This window comes from Acomys russatus, chromosome 1 (assembly GCF_903995435.1).
Source record: "Acomys russatus chromosome 1, mAcoRus1.1, whole genome shotgun sequence".
NCBI lineage: Eukaryota > Metazoa > Chordata > Mammalia > Rodentia > Muridae > Acomys > Acomys russatus.
The window spans coordinates 66,750,016-66,760,391 of record NC_067137.1 but is presented as its reverse complement, the minus strand read 5'-3'; the positions used below and the strand labels follow the sequence as shown (position 1 = coordinate 66,760,391).

Here is a 10,376-nt window from a genome sequence, read left to right as displayed (position 1 = left end):
ATGCCCGTTTCCTAAGCGTGTGGCTTTCCACCAACACGAAGTCCCTTCCCTTCTCAGCTTCCTTTCCCTCCAGTCACTCCCCAACTGCTACCACACAAACCATTTAGCAGTCGCAAATAACATATGGTGGCACTGGTCAGATGTCCAAAACTGAGTCTCATTAAACTAAAGCCATGGTGTCAGCAAAGCTGTGCTCTCCTCTGGTTCTGGGGGGACTTCATTCAGGTTCCCCTGTCTTGGTGTATGGCTTCTCTCCCGTCGTCAAAACATCGACTTCACACCCACAGGGCCCATCTCTCTCCTGCCCCTCTTTCACCTGTAAGGAACCTATTGATTGCACTGAGCCAGTCTGAATCTTTCAGGATACTGGAGCCAACTCAAGGTCATGGGATAGAAGCTTGAATTCCATCTTCAGCCTTAACTCACCTTTGCCATGTGACCTGAGCCACTGGGGTGGGGCTGAGGTGCTCTTCTGCCTAGCACAAGCCAGAATCTTTGCGTTGAGATGATGACTTCAAGTGTGTTATAAATATTGTTAAATATTGCTCCTGACCTCTGCTTTTCCTATCAACCCTATTGAAATGGTTTTATTTTATCCTTGCTGGAATCCTGTAAGGTTCAGTGTAGCTTAAAAACACACAGTAGTCCTTTCTTTTTCCAGCTGGAACCATGGAGGCTGTACCAGAGCAGAAAAAGAAGGTTCCTGCTGTGTGAGAAACTCTTAAGAAAAAGGAAGGAGGAAGTCGGGCATGGTGGTTCACGCCTTTAATCCCAGCATTCGGGTGGCAGAAGCAGGCAGATTGTTGTCAGTTCGAAGCCAGCCTGGTCTACAAAGCAAGTCCAGGACAGCCAAGGCTACACAGAGAGACCCTGTCTGGAAATGCAAAAAAGAAAGAAAGAAAGAAAAGAGAGAAAGAAAGAAAGAAAAAGAAAGAAAGAAAAGAATGAATTTCACAGAATTGAAGCTGAGATGTCTGAGGAAAAGTTTGCCCTGAAGACACTGTGAAAGGCAAAGAGGAAGCTCATCCATGAAAAGGCCAAGCACTATCACAAGGAGACAGGCGGATGTACCGGACTGAGATTCACTGGCTAGGATGGCAAGGAAAGCTGGAAACTTCTACATGCCTCCAGAACCAAAATTGGCATTTGTTATCAGAATCCAGGGTATCAATGGTATAAGCCCAAAAGTCTGCAAAGTACTGCAGCCTCTTCGTCTTCAACAGATCTTCAGTGCCACCTTTGTAAAGCTCAACAAGGCTTCCATTAACATGCAGAGAATTGTGGAACCGCACACTACATGGGGGGACCCCAACCTGAAGTCTGTAAATGACAAACAAGGCTATGGCAAAATCAATAAGAAGCGAATTGCCTCAACAGATAATTCCTTCCCTGGTTGCTCGGTCTCTTGGTCAATTGGGCATCATCTACATGGAGGGTCTAATTCATGAGATCTATACAGTTGGAGAACACTTCAAGGAAGCAAATAACTTCCTGCAGCCCTTCAAACTGTCTTCTCCATGAGGGGGAATGAAGAAAAAGACAACTCACTTTGTGGAAGGTGGAGATGCTGGCAACAGGGAAGACCAGATGAACGGCTTATTTAGACGGATGAACTAAGGGGTTGCCCATGGTATTTTTGTAATCTGGTCAATTAATAAACAGTCACAGCGTGGCAAAACAAAAAAACAAAACCACACAGTATGAGGCTGGAGAGGTGGTTCAGTGGTTAAGAGCATTGGCAGCTCTCCTAGAGTACCCAGGTTCGATTCCCAGGACCAACAAAGTAGCTCACAACTGTCTGTAACTCCAGTTCCAGAGGATCTGGCACCCTCACACAGTCATAAATGCAGGAAAAACACAAATACACATAAAGTAAACAAATAATTTTTTAAGAATAACTTTAAGGGACAGGCATGGTGGCCCATGCCTTCAATCCCAGCACTCGGGAAGCAGAAGCAAGTAGATCTCTGTGAGTTCAAGACCAGCCTGGTCTACAAAGCAAGTCCAGGACAGATAAGGTTATACAGAGAAATACTGACTCAAAAAAAAATCATAACTTTAAAGAAGAAGTTGGAGAAGAAGAAAAAGAAGGAGGAGGAGTAGGTGGAGGAAGAAAGGGAGGAGGAGAAGGAGGAAGAGGAAAAAAGACAACACAGTACAAGGCAAAACTGTGACATGTGACTGTAATCCCAACCCTTTTAGGAAGCCTAGGGAGATCAAACATTCTGGGCCAGCCTGAGCTACATAGTGAGTTCCAGACCTTCTTTTAAAAGAAATAAAATTGAGCTGGAGCTATGGGTCAACGGTTTAGAGCACTGGCTGCTCATGCAGAGGATGGGGAATTGATTCCCAGAACCCACATGGTGGTTCACAACTGTCTGTAACTCCAGTATCAGAGGCTCAGACACACTCTTTTTATTTGTTTGGGTTTTTTTAGTTTGGTTTTTTATGGGGGGGGGGGGGTTTGAAACAGTGTTTCTTTGTGTAGCCTTGCCTGTCCTGGAGCTCACTGTATAAAGCAGGTTGGCCTTGAACTCAGAGATCCACCTGCCTCTGCCTCCTGAGTGCTGGGATTAAAGGCATGTGCCACCACCACCTGGTTCAGTGGGCACCAGACAGACAGACAGACACACACACACACACACACACACACATATATACACACACACACCGTACACTGGCATATCCTTAGGTGCACACACACTCACACATACACATAAAAATAAATATTTTGAAAAGTAAAGTAAGAAAATCATAATAACAAAAAATGAATACAGGGTTAACAGGATTAATCCAAGCTATATCCAATATGCAGACATATTAATTTCAAATTTCTATGTAGTTGGCAAAATTAGGTAATATATTTGTTACACGCCCATCCACATTCTATGACCATAGATTCCACGCATCCACCAAGTGAGCGAAAGTTATGTTTTATTTAGCCAAGCTGTGCTAAAGATGAAGATAGAATAAAGGAGAATCTGATTAAAGTTACAATGCAGGCATTAATCCTTAACAGACTGCTGTATAACAAAAGGCGGCCTTTCATTGTAGAGTAAGCTCCCTTGCATTTCTCTCTGCTCTCACCACTGAACTGACAATAAATTTCTGAAAATATGTAGCATACATACACACACAGCTACACATGTGAGCACACATGTACGCTGAAAAATAAAGCTTAAAGCCGGGTGGTGGCTCATGACATTAATCCCAGCACTCAGGAGGCAAAAGCAGGTGCATCTCTGAGTTCCAGGACAGCCTACACTGCATATAAAAACCTTGTCTTGAAAAACAAACAGATAACTTAAAGAAAAAAAAAACTTTATTTAATCCCCGAGCAGAGCCATGCTGCTCATACAGGGACGAGTCAATAAACGTTATTTACAATAGATGTTACAAACAGGAAGTTAAGTCTTCCAGCAGCAGAGCCAGATAGAGAACAAGGTCAGGTGGGTGGGAATGGTGACAGTCATACCAATAGCCATTTACTCACCAGCACTCTGAGACACAGAAATCACCTGCTATCTTGTCACCATATCTCAGCCGGGGGACAGCTTTAACTTTTCACATGTGGCTTCGGAATAAGTGAATATGAGCTTCCTATAAACTTCTGGGTTGCTCTTTCAGAAATGGTCATCATTATTATCTCTGACAATGAGTCATGTTTTGTTTTGCTTTGTTTTTGACGTACATGGGTGTTTTGCCAGAATGTACGCCTGTGTGCCTGGAGCCTGTGGAGGCAGAAAAGCATGTTGCATCCCCTGGAACTGGAGTTACAGACGGTGGTGAGCCACCATGTGGGCGCTGGGAACCGAACCGAAGTACAGTGAATGCTTTTGCCCCCGCTGAACTCTCTCTCCAGTCCCAAGAAACTCCCTTCTGTCTTAGAAAAACAAATAGGCGAGTGTGGACCGGAAGAAGAAAGATTATAGCCGCAATACCAAGAAATGCCAGTAGGTGGCGGTAGCACGATACCAAGGCGTTCCTGGATTGATCTGCTTATTGAAAGTATCCATCTTTTTTTTTTTTTTTTTTTTTTTTTGCTATTGAAGTTACATTGTTTATTTTTAGTGTGGCTTGATGGGCCCCATCTGTATGTAATTTAACAATATTGAAATCAAATTCTGATACCTACTCATAAGGATGTAAGCCCTATTAGATTTCAATTAGCATTCACTCTGATCTGATTACAAGGCTTTAGCCAATCCAATGGCTAATAGGGAGACATTTAGATAATTGCAGCTGTCTGCAGTTATTACACGTGCTATCATTTTCACAGAACGACTCATGTAAAGACTGGGCCATAAAACTCATTGTGTTGGCACAGATAAGGAGAACTGACTGGCACCAAGGCACCATTAAAGAGTTCGTTATTATGGTCTGACATTTAGGGGTGTCTTTCATTAGGATGGATAGGATTGTATGGTGTTGAGCCATTAGCCTTGCTCTAGATACTCGAGTCCCCGCCCTCGGTATTGTTTCACTCAGCAAAGGAAAAGAGGTATCAGCCAAGTCTAGCTTTTCCTCTCTTATTTAAAGTGAACACAACCATGCCCAAACTCACCTTCTATAAGGGCCTCTCTCAGCAAATGGAAGTAGGGTCTCTAGGCTTACCAGATACTAAGCACAACCCCTAAGAGTGTTGTTAGGCACTGGCTACACACTGGCAGGGATGCTGAGGCTCGCTTCAATATAAAAGGAGCACCAGGAAGAAGTCACCCTGCCAATCCCAGCCCCTAGTCTAAGGTTCTGGGCAACAACAGAAAAGTATTCCTGCCCTAAGCCAGTTTCAAACCCAAGGAAATAACATGTGGTCACTTTTTCTTCCTCCTCCTCCTCCTCCTCCTCTTCTCTCTCTCTCTCTCTCTCTCTCTCTCTCTCTCTCTCTCTCTCTTTGTTTTTGTTTTTCTGTTTTTTGAGACAGGGTTTCTCTTGTAGTCCTGGCTGTTTTGGACTTGCTTTGTAGACCAGGCTGGACTTAAACTCACAGAAATTTGCCTGCCTCTGCCTCCCGAGTGCTGGATTAAAAGGTGTGTACCACCAAGCCTGGAGGTGACATCTTCTCAAGGATGGGACAGAGACCAGACATCTGCTTTAGTGAGATGGGGTAGTCACTATAGTCAGTCACCCTCTGAGTTGGCCACCAGAAGCCAATTCAGATCTAGAGAGAAAAAAGTCATCAATGAAAACTCAAGTGTTGCTGGGTGGGGGTGCACTCGGGAGGCAGCGGCAGGTGGATCGTTGTGAATTCAAGCCTCGTCTACAGAGCTAGTTCCGGGGCAGCCAGGACTATACAGAGAAAACCTGTTCCTAAGAAGGAAAAAGAAAAAGCAGAAAACTCAAGTGTTTTTAAAATTCATAATGTAATATGTTGCCTGACCGCAACCACCATTGAACTATTTCGGTGGCCTTCTGTGACACCCCCACACCCACACACCCCGGAGTGCAGTCCCAGTACCTCCATTTGATCCCAGGAATGTGCACTATGTCTTTCTTGCCTGATACAGTCACACATCTCCCTCCGCCAAGCCCTGGAGAAGCACTGGTCCACACCTGTGTGCTCCACTGGAGTTGCAGCCTCCACCTACTGGCTCTCTCCTGACTCCCGGAGGCTGTGCTGACAAGCACCGCAGGACCTCTTCCCTTTCCTCCCAACAGTCCTTTGGCAGAACTCAGCTCCATGCAGTTAGGGACAAAACTTGCACTTGAACTAAAGAAAAAAAAAATGGGAGTGCAACATTTGAAAGCACTAAATTCATTGTTGCCTTGAGATTTTTCCTGTGGGGCAGAGGTGATAAAGTTGGGGACTTTTGTGTTCTTCTGGGGAGAGCTAGAAGGCCGATCTCCCTACTAAGTGTTGTTTCTGTGGTGCTGGTGGTCAGGCAGGAGCAGCACCAGGAATCCCCGCCTATTTTTAGCACCAATTTAACACCCTGGAAACTGCAACACTTAAACATCTAGCTCTATGCTAGTTTTCACTTTTGCTGATATGAGTCACCCAGGGCAGCCGCCCCCTCCTCCTGCAAACTACTAGACCTGAAACTGAGAACAAAAGGACAAAGGGGAGGATTGAGGCCCGCGACCGTGGAATGTTAGCCCGCTAAGCACTTCTTCTGGGAGTGTTCTCCGGAAATCCTATTGGAAGGATGTCTGCGACCAGGGAGCAGTCTGCACTGGACAGTCCGTTTCTCTAGGATTTCCTCTGCCGGGAAACCTATCTAGGAAACAAATTGTTGTAGATATTATCTAATCAGAACTCAAAAACCATTCTTCATATGCCAATGGGCTTCTCAATTGGAATTCTACTTGCGTGTTAGTTTTAGTTGCTTTGGTTTTGTTTTGTTTTGTTTTGTTTTGTTTTGTTTTGTTTTTCGAAACAGGGTTTCTCTGTGCAGTCTTGGCTGTCTTGGACTCACTTTGTAGACCAGGCTGGCCTTGAACTCACAACGATCCGCCTGCCTCTGCCTCCTGAGTGCTGGAGGTTAAACCGCAGTCAAACTGTTGAGACCTGTTGTTTGTGTTAGAAGTGGCCCTGCTTCTACAAGCATCTGGAAGGCTAGCTGGTCGACCTCACTAGCTGGATGTACATGGCCAGTGACTATGCAGAGACCTGGTGGCCTCTCACTGACCATCCTAAGCCCACCCGGCTCCTTCTTAGGGTGCTGTTCTCAAAGCATTTCTACCACAGAGCACTCTCCGAAGTAGAACCTCTGCTTGCTGGACAGGGTGGTGTACACACCTGTAACTCCAGCAAGAGGGAGAGTGAAAGAGAATCTTGAGTTTCGGGCCAGCCTGGGCTACATAAGAATCTGTCCAAAATTTAAAAATCCAACAAGGAGAGATAAAGAGATGGCTCAGAGGGTAAGAGCACTGGCTGCTCTTCCAAAGGTCCTGAGTTCAATTCCCAGCAACCACACGGTGGCTCACAACTATCTATACTGAGATCTGGTGCCCTCTTCTGGCATGTAGGCAAACATGCAGGTGAAATGCTGTATAATAAAAAAAATTTTTTTTAATTCAACAAGGATAATTTAAAAACTAAAAAATAGAACTTCTCACTGTAAACTGAAGTTCACTGAAGTAGCGGCACCCATATTCAAGGTCCTGCTGACCGACTGACCCTGGCTGCGTTGTTGCTGGAAATGGAAAGCCTTCTGTCAAGAGACAGTGTCTGTTAAGTTTCAAACCCAGGATGAGTAGGTGAAGCGCCTCTTTAACATATCGAAGCAGACCTGGCTGCCAGATTCTCCCAGCATCCCTTAGCCTGTTACTGGGTATGGCTGGCATACCCCTCCTGCTGTCCTGAACTCTCCAGCCCCAAGGCTGGGCTGCCCTTCCCCATAGGCTCTTCCAATATGTAATCCAGACATTTTGGTCACCTGCCCCTTTTGTACCTTTGGTCTCCTGGCTGCTGCACCTGCCTGACTCCCCTCTCTCACCTTTCCCTTACCCCCCTCCCCATTTCCCCACGTGGCTCAGGATCATGACCACTCTGGGCTCTCACAGATGTGTCTGCCTCTGGCTTTGCTTTCCCACATATCTGTAATAAACTGTCTCCTCCATCATACACGGAAGCAGTCATGACCTTTCCTTTCCTTTTGCCTTTTTTTTTTTTTCATTCAATAGTATCTTGGGTTATCTTTAGATGCTTTTAATAGATATTTGCTACCAACTTCTGCATCTAGCATAATACCTTCTTGGATTTTTCCTTTTCCTTTCAGTATGACAGATAGAACCTTGAGCCCTAAGAGGGCTAGGCAGAAGCTCTATGACTGAGCTGTAGATCCAGTCCACTCTTGACTTTTGTTTTGTTTTTGTTTTTGTATTTTTCGAGACAGGGTTTCTCTGTGTAGGCTTGGCTATCCTGGACTCACTTTGTAGACCAGCCTGGCCTTGAATTCACAGTGCTCCACCTGCCTCTGCCTCCTGAGTGCTTGGATTACAGGTGTGTGCCACCACACCCAGCTCCTTCATGGCTTTTACTAAAACCCTTCAAAAGTATCACTAAGCTGGGTAGCCCTCACCTCCGCTTACTCTAAAGCCATGGGAAGGCCAGCCTTTGGGTCCTCTGGGTCTGCCTGCCTCGCCACAACTCCTACCTGAAGGCCCCACACTTGTGCTTCAGCAACAGTTGTTTACACCTTCCTTTTCTGTAACTAAAGTTCATGAGGTGACCGTGTTATTTGGGCAGGTGTGTTCCTCGGACATGGCCTCTCATATTTCACTAAAAACTTTATTGTCTGTACTGGGAACTGAACCCAAAGCCTCATGTGTGTTAGACAAATGTTCTACCCCTGAGCTACGCTTTGCCTTTGGATTTGGCTTAGAATAAGCTATTTTCTTGTTTCTCTAAAGCGGAGTTTCATTTCATTTATTTGGTTTTGTATGTGTGAGTACCTGCACCATGTGTGTGCTTGGTGCCCATTGAGGCCAGAAGAGGGCAGCAGATGCCTGAAGCTGAAGTTAGGGCTCTCTGCAAAAGTAGCAAGTGTTCTTTCTTTTCTTTTCTTTTCTTTCTTTTTTTTTCAAGACAAGTTATCTCTGTGTTAGCCTTGGCTGTCCTGGACTCACTTTGTAGACCAGGCTGGCCTCAAACTCACGGCAATCCACCTGCCTCTGCCTCCCCAGTGCTGGGATTAAAGGGGTGCGCCACCATACCCAGCATAACAAGTGTTCTTAACCATGGAGCCTGTGCTCCAGGCCCCTGTTTGTCTCTTGTCCTGGAAAGTGGCAAAAAGGCCCTAGGATGTCACCTGAAGGCCCTGAGGAGTCTCCCTAACCCTGTGCTCCTCTTGGGAGCCCACACAGGCAACAGAGGCGGTCAGGAGGAGGGCACTAGCGGGGCTTACCTCTAGAGCAGCGCTTCTCGGCCTTCCTAATGCCACAGCCCTTTAGCACAGTCCCTCCTGTTGTGCTGACCCCAACCATAGTATTATTTACGTTGTTATTTTATAACTGTATTTTTGCTACTCTTATGAACCGTAGTGTAAATGTCTGATGTGTGACCCCAGTGAAAGGACATTTGACCCCAGAGGAGTCTCAATGCATGGTCTGAGAACCACTGCTTTAGTATTTTTTACTAATGCTCCAATCCTGGGGTGCTTACAGTGGTGTGGGCTATATTCTAGGGGCATTGATTAGCACTGCCCTCCTTTCACTGCCTGCATCTGGAAGATGGCCCTGGTGACAATTCACTCACTTGAAACAGTATTAATGTTTTTGTTGTTATTGTTTGTTTTTTTAAAAGATTTATTTATTATTTATACAATAATCTGCCAACATGTGCGCCTGCCACAAGAAGGCACTGGATCTCATTACAGATGGTCATGAGCCACCATGTGGTTGCTGGGAATTGAACTCAGGACCTTTGGAAGAGCAGGTGGCACTCTTAACCACTGAGCTATCTCTCCAGCCCCTTTGTTGTTTGTTTTTTAGGTTTTTTCGAGACAGAGTTTCTCTGTATAACAGCTCTGGCTATCCTGGAACTCCCTCTGTAGTCCCAGGCTGGCCTCGAACTCATGGAGATCCATGTGCCTCTGCCTCACAAGTGCTGGGATTAAAGGCATGCGCCACGACCGCCCAGCAATGTGGTTCTATTTTCTTGGGATGTTAGAAGTTGAGCTCAGGGCCTTACATGCTAAACAAGTGACCTGCCACTAAGTACACTGCCAGCCCCAATAAATTTCACTGTATGGTTGCAACTTTTGTACCACCTAGTTAATTAATTAATTAACTTTAAGATAAAGTCTTAAGGGGCTGGAGAGATGGCTCAGAAGTTAACAGCAGTCTGCTTTTCCAAAGGTCCTGAGTTCAATTCCCAGCAACCACATGGTGGCTCACAACCATCTGTAATGAGATCTGGTGGCCTCTTCTGGCGTGCAGGTGTTTGTTACATGGAGGCAGAGCACTGTATATATAGTAAATAAATTTAAAAAAAAAAAAAAAAAGATAAAGTTTCAGACATCCCAATGCTGGCCTTCCATTCACTGTGTAGGCGAAGATGCCTTGACCTTCTGACTGCTCTGTCCCTACAGCCCACATGCTGGGTTACTCCTGTGTGACATCACATCTGGTTTTAGTCCAAGCTGGAGATCAACCCCAGAAGTCCGAGCCTGCCAGACAGTAATCCTGTCATCTGAACCATACCCTCAACCACAACAGCTTAAGGGTTTTTTTTGGGGGGGAGGGGGTTGGTTTGGTTTGGTTTTCCCAGACAGGGTTTCTCCGTGTAGCCTTGGCTCTCTTTGTAGACCTAGCTATCCTGGACTCTCTCTGTAGATCAGGCTGGCCTTGAACTCAGAGCTATCTGCCTGCTTCTGCCTCCCGAGTGCTGGTATTACAGCCATGTGCCGCCACCACCTGGATTCAGCTTAAGT

The 10,376-nt window shown here is 45.7% G+C and overlaps 1 pseudogene; it reads left to right on the top strand.

Annotated features, from left to right (window-relative positions):
- The first annotated feature begins 669 nt into the window (after nt 1–669).
- LOC127196199 (60S ribosomal protein L7-like) lies at nt 670–1,617 on the top strand (annotated as a pseudogene).
- Nucleotides 1,618–10,376: the final 8,759 nt, after the last annotated feature.